Source organism: Hibiscus syriacus, unplaced genomic scaffold, assembly GCF_006381635.1.
Source record: "Hibiscus syriacus cultivar Baekdansim isolate YM2019G1 unplaced genomic scaffold, ASM638163v2 tig00110206_pilon, whole genome shotgun sequence".
In the NCBI taxonomy this organism is placed as follows: Eukaryota; Viridiplantae; Streptophyta; class Magnoliopsida; order Malvales; family Malvaceae; genus Hibiscus; species Hibiscus syriacus.
In genome coordinates, this window is record NW_024062627.1 from 2,517,308 (window position 1) to 2,525,812 (window position 8,505).

The following is an 8,505-nucleotide window of genomic DNA, read 5'->3' on the forward strand; positions in this document are numbered from 1 at the left end:
GTCCATACCAGTTTTTTCATGCCATCCACAATTTTATTTCTTTCTCGAGTCACATAAGTGAACTTCAAACGTCAATCATGTTGATCAACAATGTGCAGAACCATAGGGGATACACCCTCCATTGTTGCACCCTGTTCTAGTAAAGACAAAACGTCCTTATTATCAATCTCCACAATGATAGCCTGCATCGCCATCCCCATGTAACACCCAGTCCCTCATACACACCCCAGAACTCTACATGAGCCATATAAAAACATAACTTTCATAAACCACATGAGCCATATACCAGTAGAGTCCGTAATACACCAATATTGATGTGGGTAAGAAACAAAAATAACATTTATTATAAGAAATAAGACATGACAAAATAATAGAAAATAATATGAAATTCAAGAAAATAATAATGATAAGATGTGAATGTATGTATATTGAGATTACAAAAATAATTTAATCCTAACCCTTAAATAAAAACATAAAGGTGATAACCATACAAAATATCTCCCATATTTTGAAGGTAAAAAGGCATAAAGCTTATTATTATGATGATTATTTTGTATAAGGCACATTTTGGGTTTGTTTTCTTCTCGTATTTGTTAGCTGGTGTGATAGAAAAAACTCTGAAGTGTTGTCATTGTTGGGGACCTGTAGGTAGTTAGCTTTCTATGTTAGTACTACGTTAGGCTATTTGACATGTGTAGTTAATTTTTGTTGAGGTTTTTCTTTTTTCACTTTCGCAATTGATTCTCTGTTTCTTATATGATTTTGTCTTTTATTTTTTGGATAAGGTTATTTGTTACATATCTGATTGTTTGGTATTTTATCTGGATAAGGTTCCTCAAAAGTTATCATTTTTATTGGAGTTGTCGGCTTCGAATGATCTCGTTGGCTTCAAAAGTGCCATTGAAGAAGGGTGTTCTGATATCGATGAGCCGAGCTTATGGTACGGAAGGAGAATTGGTTCGAGAAAGATGGGGTTTGAAGAAAGAACACCCCTTTTGATTGCTTCCCTCTTTGGGAGCAAGAATGTGGTGAATTATATTGTCAAAAGTGGACATGTTGATGTTAACCGGACGCATGGTTCGATGGCGCCACTGCTCTTCACTGTGCTGCTGCTGGTGGATCATATTGTTCGATTGAGATTGTAAAAATCTTGCTTGATGCAGCTGCTGATTACCAATTCTCTTGATGCTAATGGAAACCGACCTATTGATTTGAGTACACCGGCTCGTAATTTAACTTTCAGCTTGAAGAAAAAGATATTGGAGTCTTTGTTGAAAGGAAGCCCATGTGACGGTGAAATAGAAGGTTTACCCGCGGAAATAGAAGGTTGTTAATGGCCTGTGTTCTGAAAGATGGAACTGAAAAGAAAGTGTATACAAATTATTTTACTCTTCCAGATAATAAAAGTGACATGTATGGCACAGACGAGTTTAGGATGTATAATTTCAAGGTCACGCCTTGTTCAAGGGCGTACTCTCATGACTGGACCGAGTGTCCTTTTGTTCATCCCATGGAAAATGAAAGGAGACGTGATCCTAGGAAAGACATTTACAGTTGTGTTCCTTGCCCTGAATTTCGTAAGGGTCCCTGCAAGCAAGGCGATAATTGTGAGTACACACATGGTATTTTCGAGTGCTGGCTTCATCCTGCCCAATAGCGAACTCGTTTTTGCAAGGACGAGACTAACTGCAACAGGAAGGTTTGTTTCTTTGCTCACAAGCCTGAAGAGCTTCGCACCGTGTATGCTTCAACAGGTTCAGCAATGCATTCCCCAAGATCTTATTCAGCTATCGATTCCTCTTTAGACATGGGTTCAATGAGCCCACATGGTCTTGGATCCCCATCTCTATTGTTACCTTCAACATCAACACCACCCTTGACCCCTACTGGTAGTACATCTTCACCTATGGCTGGAGTGATGTGGCCTAGTCAGTCCAACACCGTACCGTCATTGCAGCCTCATGGTAGTAGGCTGAAAACTGCTCGATGTGTTCGGAATATGGACTTGGACAAGGAACAACTTGGATCGGAAAGGTGTCACCGCAGCCAAACTCAACGGCTAATTGATGAGATACCTGGTCTTTCCTCCACCATAAATTGGAAAAATCCCTTGTCCACTACTTCAACCTTTTCTGCATCTACTACAAACGGAACAATCAAATTGGTTTGGAGGAATCTCACTTGATACTTCAACTCATCATCTGCAGTCTCCCACTGGAGTTAGCTACATGACAAACCTACCATCCTATCCCTCGAAGGCATCTCAATCCTTTGGGGTCGAACCATCTAGGTCGACTGGAGGTACAATTTTAAGTCAAATGCCAGCTGCCTTTGCAAACCAGAGCCCAAGATTTATAGAACTTACTACCGTAAATCACTACTCGGGGTTTTCTTCACCAAGTGTAGTGTCTTCTAACTTCTCAAATTCGCCTGTTGGAAAACTAGACTGGGGTATACAGGGAGAAGAGCTGAATAAACTAACACAAGCTTCGAGTTTTGCATTCCGAAGCAGTAGCAGCAATTTAGGAGATCCAACACAATCAATGTCGTCAATTTCAGACGAGCCAAATGTGTCCTGGATCCAGTCTTTGGAAAAGGACATGGACACCCTGTCCGAGAAGTTAAAGTTCGAAAACGAGCAATAGGAGCAGCAACTATCTCACCTTAACACCGATGGTTCGGCAATGTTCCCTGCTTGGGTGGAGCAATATTATATGGAACATGAGTAGATGGCGGCATAAAAACAAAGCTAGCAAAAGGTAGGCAGATCAAAAGGTTCCAGCTATACTAAAGAAAGTTCCAGTTTCGTCCATAAATGATTCGACCTTCTGATTTCACTTAAAAGGTTAGAAATCTAATGCATCGTTTCACTATGTCAACTTATTGTTAGTAATTAAAAGTTTAATTTTAACGAAGGCATTAATGAATACTCAAACTGAGTCGACTCATATTGATTAGAATAAAAATTTTGTCCAATGCTGGACTAAGTAGAGGGAAATTGCAATACCAACGACTAAGCAATTTTGTCCAATGCTATTTATCTAAGCTACAACTCCTGGACTAAGGAAACAAAGATGTTGGGCAATTGTCAATATGTGTTGTCGAGAAGATTTGAACCATGAATGAGAGGATAGTTGTATATAATTTGTTTCCATTGTATCAACTGACTTAATATATTTGAAGCACGGTTTATATTTTAGGGCTTACCAGAAAGCAAGCGTCACACAACATGTGGGCTCTTGACTTCCTCCACACCTTATATTACACTCTCATTTGCCACAAAATTACTACAACTGTTACTCCAACAAGAAATTTCCCCTACTTGGTTTTCGATAAATTACTAATAACTTCCCCGATTTATCATCCATCGTAAAAATCATTAAAAAAAAGTGAGGGTTTTACGGGCAATTCACGAAGAGCCAAGACCCTATTTTTCTGGTGCATTAGCAGCCTCACTGCAAGAACCTAAGCCTGCACCATTCCCTTTATCGGGGCAGCTAAGGGTGCCACTGCTACTACTCAGAGCGGTACTTATTTGGTGAACGGTTGTGGATAAATGGTTGTTGATGGCTGCAATGCTTGAGAGTTTGATTTTTGCTGTTGGAATTGTGCTGGCAAGAACTTGAAGTCCAACGGTGAGTAAACTGCCTGCAGACATATTTCCATTTGCCTCTTCAGTATTGTGAGCATCTTTGATGAGTTCCATTGGAGTTATGAAAAATCCCAAGGGAAGCAATGGGATGGAAGATAGGTCCTCCCCGCTCATCGCAAGCTGAACTGAATCAACATCCACAGTTGAGTAAACAACGAGGCTACCGGATCGGTCTGTGCAGCTCTCTTGCAGCATCAGCTCTACGTTATGGGAGGAGTTGCCAGCAACCTGCGTTTAACGTATTTAGAAACCATAGGGTTAATTTTATGTAAAAGAGGGGAAAGATGTGGAAATGTAGCATTTAACAATCCGAGAAGGAAATTATTACATCGATTCTAAGAAGTGAAATGCAGTTCCCATGGTGGGCGCTATTAGCAATGTGAGCCACCTCATGTAAAGCACTTCCATTTGAAAGAATCTCCAGCTGCATAATATTATATTAAAATCCAGCATTTTAAGAGGAAGCAAAAAGAGGCACCAATAATATATATAGAGAGAGATGGAACCTGAGCTCTGCGGCGTTCATCCCTCAGAAGGTCAAAGACTTGGTGGTGAGGATTTGGCAGCCAAGTAGTGGAAACAGCACAAAGAAAAAGTCCATTGTGCTGACCTGGTTCACTGACTTTCCTTGTAGTGATTCTAACAGTATCGTCGGAGGAATCTGGAATAGCCGTCCATAACTGACCGCTGGAGCTGCTGATGTTGACACAGAATGTTCTTATCATCCTTTGAGATAGTCCCATTAGATTCTTCCTTGCTTCTGGAGAAGGTATCACTGAAAGTGAAAGTATAAATGGGTGTAAAATCTGAATATAATGGAAACCAAATCATAAAAAAAAGTGGAAATTTTTTAACCTCCAATGTCAGTGATGTTTCTGGCCATGAGGCTAGCATTCCTTTCGCATTGTCTCTCTAAAACAGCTAACCAACGATTTGCTCCAAATGCCATTCCAGAGTTAACAAAGTGAGTAAATATGTGATGGATTGGTTTCTCCTCTATCTCTGCATGTTCAACCCAAGTAACCATTGAGTAGCCGTTAGGCATGTCATGAATCAAACCAGCCAGAGGGCCTTCTCTTGTATAAGGGAAATGAAGACTGTAAGTTATTATGAAAGCCATCCAGTGGGAAATCAACAATTGCCCAATACGTTTCGTCCTCCAGATTTTGTTGTTGGCAATAACGAAGGAAATATGCCTCTCGTGTGGGCACCAATGGAGATAGAACATGAAATTCTGCATACATCTGCTCAAATAAACAAAAGCAACTTATCAGATGGACGACTAAGCATAATGAATATAATGTAGACATGGCATGAAATGCGAGTGTATACCAGCTGGAGACAACCATTTGTCCCTGAAACACCCGGTGATATAACTTGAATACTTTTAGCTCTGGCAACTATTGAGGGAAAGAGCTCGGTCCATTTGTTCTACAATTGTAAAGAAATCATTTCAAAACGAGATTTCTGCCATTAACAATAGCGCTATCGAATGAAATTGTTAGATAAAAATTCAAGGAAAGGAAGCGTACGGCATCAAGAAATGCTTCTACCAAAGTGATGCTATTCATTATAACGACTGCACTGTCACGGCTAGCTTCAGTCCTGATCTCACTTGAGCACTGCTCGAGATTTAGTGGCCAATGGAACAACTTGGCATGCTCTTTGAGGTCGAGTAGTTCCTTTCCATTTTCTTTGTTTTGTTTCCAGAGAGGCTCATTTGCTCGGCACATCTTCACCAGTTCATCCACGGCAGACATAGCAATCTCCACTGCAATAGTTTTCTCCTCGTCCAATAAAACCGGGTTATCATTCAGGGGAAAGGAGGCTGTTTCAGCCAATGTAGGAGCTATAGGCTCTGAGAATTGCCTTGGATAAATGTTCATGTTCAAATCCAGTGAAGGTGGGATTAATGAACCCGCTGTTTGGATAGGATGCCCCATATATTGTGAAGAAATGGCGCAGACCCGTTCTAACTGTAAAAACATATCAAAATTATCAACAGTAAATTTTAATTTAATTTCCTCCTGTGTATATAAAGTAGAGAAAAGTAATATCATTTTGAAATAACCTCTTCTGCTAGTCTTGCATTTTCTACACGAAGTTCTTCAAAGGAAACTCCTCCAGGGACAGTTGGACCACCACAATTGGGACAAAAAAATTTGATGAGTTCCACCTGAAGCCGGTAAAACTCATTCTTAAGAGATTCATTCTCAGCTCTAAGTATGACATTCTCAGATCGATCTTGTTGAGCCTGACAATTAAAGATTCAAAATCAAACATCAACTATATCCTTAATGGCCATAATGAGTATAATTTGCATTAACTGTGCGAAACCTTTGGGAAGCACATGAGCGGGTAAATGAGTTTAATGCAGAACACAGTCCACATTTATGAATACAGACTGTAGTTGCAGTGGCCCCAAATTAAAGAAGATCCTTCTTTTTCAGCAGTTTAGACCTTAGGATTTGAGCTGTTTTTTTCATGCAAACCAGTCAACGCGTTTCCTTGGTACACGGGGTTTTTTTTTGTTTTGTGATAAATCTCTCAAACGATTCATTTTCAGTATGTGTAGAGAGAGACGAGAGGGAGAGATATGAAAATAACTAGTTCTGATTTCACCTTCATTTGAGTGCGGCGATTTTGGAACCAGAACTTGACTTGTCGAGGCTTAAGGCCAAGTTCTTGGCTTAGTCTCATCCTTTGCTTGTCATCCGGATGTGGACATTCCTTAAAAACACTGCAAAACACCAAACATTGCTCTCTGTAAACGAAGGCAATGTTATAAATGGGTAGAAAAAAGAGTTAAAGAAAGTGGGAAATACGCTTCCAACTCTTGAATCTGGCGAGCTGTATGACGATGGTAACGTTTTCTCTTGAGTGGCTGCTCACTACAATTCTCTTCATTCCCGGGCTTGTCTTCAGCTTGTAGTTCACTCCCAGACCCGCTTTCCATATCCTCTTTTAACCCATTTTCTTCTTTTCTATTTAATCCCAGGAAAAGTAACTTACAATGAATAAACAGTACAGTTCAAGCAATAACAAGGGAAGATGAATGACTTACAGGGATCATAGGAAGTAAAGGTTCAAATGGCATGAAGTTGAAATTAGGGCTTTGAAATGTTGATGAAAACAAGGTTTCTGAACAGACCTCGTTCCCTCCCATTGATGAAAGGACTGAGCAATCTTCATACATTTTCTCAACTAGACTAAAATAGTTCTCCTGTTGAACCTGCACCAATCAAATAGTGTAAGACAAACATTTTCAAAAGGAAATAAAAGAAGAGAAAATACCCTTCAAGGCAAAGTAAACATGCACTGGTTGACGTTTAACCTTAGAAGAATCTGCTTCTATCCAATTACATATGTAAAAGAAATCCTGAGAAGAAAACCAAAGCTTCAGAAATTAGAGCAAACACACACACACACAAAAAAAAGGGAAGAATATTAGAGTTAAGTAATAATTAATGAAAAGGAGTAAATACCGCAAGCGATCAGTGTTTTCTTTGAAGAAGAAGAATAATAAGAGAACCAAAACACTTCCCTTTCTCTTCTTTTCTTTGCTTTTTTACTTTGATTTTTATACCTAAAATAGACACTCACAGTCACAGCTACGCCCTTGTAATAAAATATTAGGTTAAACTACAAGTCTAGTATCTAAACTATTACTTTTATTTCGTTTTAGTCATCCAACTATTTTTTGTTTCAAAATCATACCCAATATTACATTTTAGTTTCATTTTGTCCACCCACCATTAAAAAAATTAAGGCTTAATGCAAAAATAAGTGTTCAAACTATACATAAACTTAACTTTAAGTGCCTAAATAATTTTTACTCAAAGTAAGTGTTTAACATTTCTAACGTTACACTTTTAAGTGCATACGTTGTAATGATCGAGAAATTTATCGTTATCTAAAACTTTGTCACAATTATATTTTTTTTGAAATATTTATTTTTAAAAGAAAAACTTAAAAATATTATTAATTTTAAGAAAATACATTTTTCTAATATTTCAAGAAAATCTATTTTTTTAAAAAATATAAAAAAAATCTCTCATTCCAAACCCCCATTATCAACTGTCGTATGTCATCCCTGGCCACAATTTTTTAAAATTAATAATATTTTTAAAAATTCAAAAAAAATATAAACATTACATGTGTTAGATGATGATATTTTTTAACAGTTGTTACTACATAGGCACCTAAAAGTGTATTGGAGAAAACGTTATGCATCTATTTTAAGCCAAAAAATCTTTAGGCACCCAATTTTAGCAAAGGACATATTTTGGGCACATAATTTTTCATTAAGCAAAAGATTAAAGGTGATTCTAATATGTCACCATAAGATAATGTCATGTCATCATTGAAAAAAATTAAAAAATGTCATCATTTTGTTTTTATTTTAACGTTGGGTGATCAAAATGAAACCAAAATATAATATTAAGTATGATTTTAAAAAAATAATAGTTTAATGCTCAGTATGGAATAAAAATGATAGTTAAGGTACTAAACGTACAATCTATCCTAAAATTTTATGATGCTGACTGCTGTTTCATAAAAATCAAGCAACGCTCAAAGTCACAGGCACGTGCTCGTTTCGATAATAAAAGGATCAACTCTTCCATACGTTTCCCAAATTAAATATAGAAAATTAAAAAAGTCAAACAACGTTTTTAGTATATCTTCCTTAATACACGCGCATGACGAGTGTCGTGAAGTTAACTTTCATTTGATTTTGATTCCTTATTTACCTTCACGCCCTCCCCTCGCGTGCGTTATGTTTGTTTCGTAAACCTTTTACTTCGGTTTGAAAATAAGTCAAAAAGGAAATTTAGAGAAGGGAATATCAAAAG

At 37.7% G+C, this 8,505-nt stretch overlaps 2 pseudogenes; one reads left to right on the top strand and one right to left on the bottom strand.

Annotated features, from left to right (window-relative positions):
• Positions 1-314: 314 nt before the first annotated feature.
• Positions 315-2,729, top strand: LOC120219287 (annotated as a pseudogene).
• Positions 2,730-3,285: 556 nt separating this feature from the next.
• LOC120113386 lies at positions 3,286-6,872 on the bottom strand (annotated as a pseudogene).
• Positions 6,873-8,505: the final 1,633 nt, after the last annotated feature.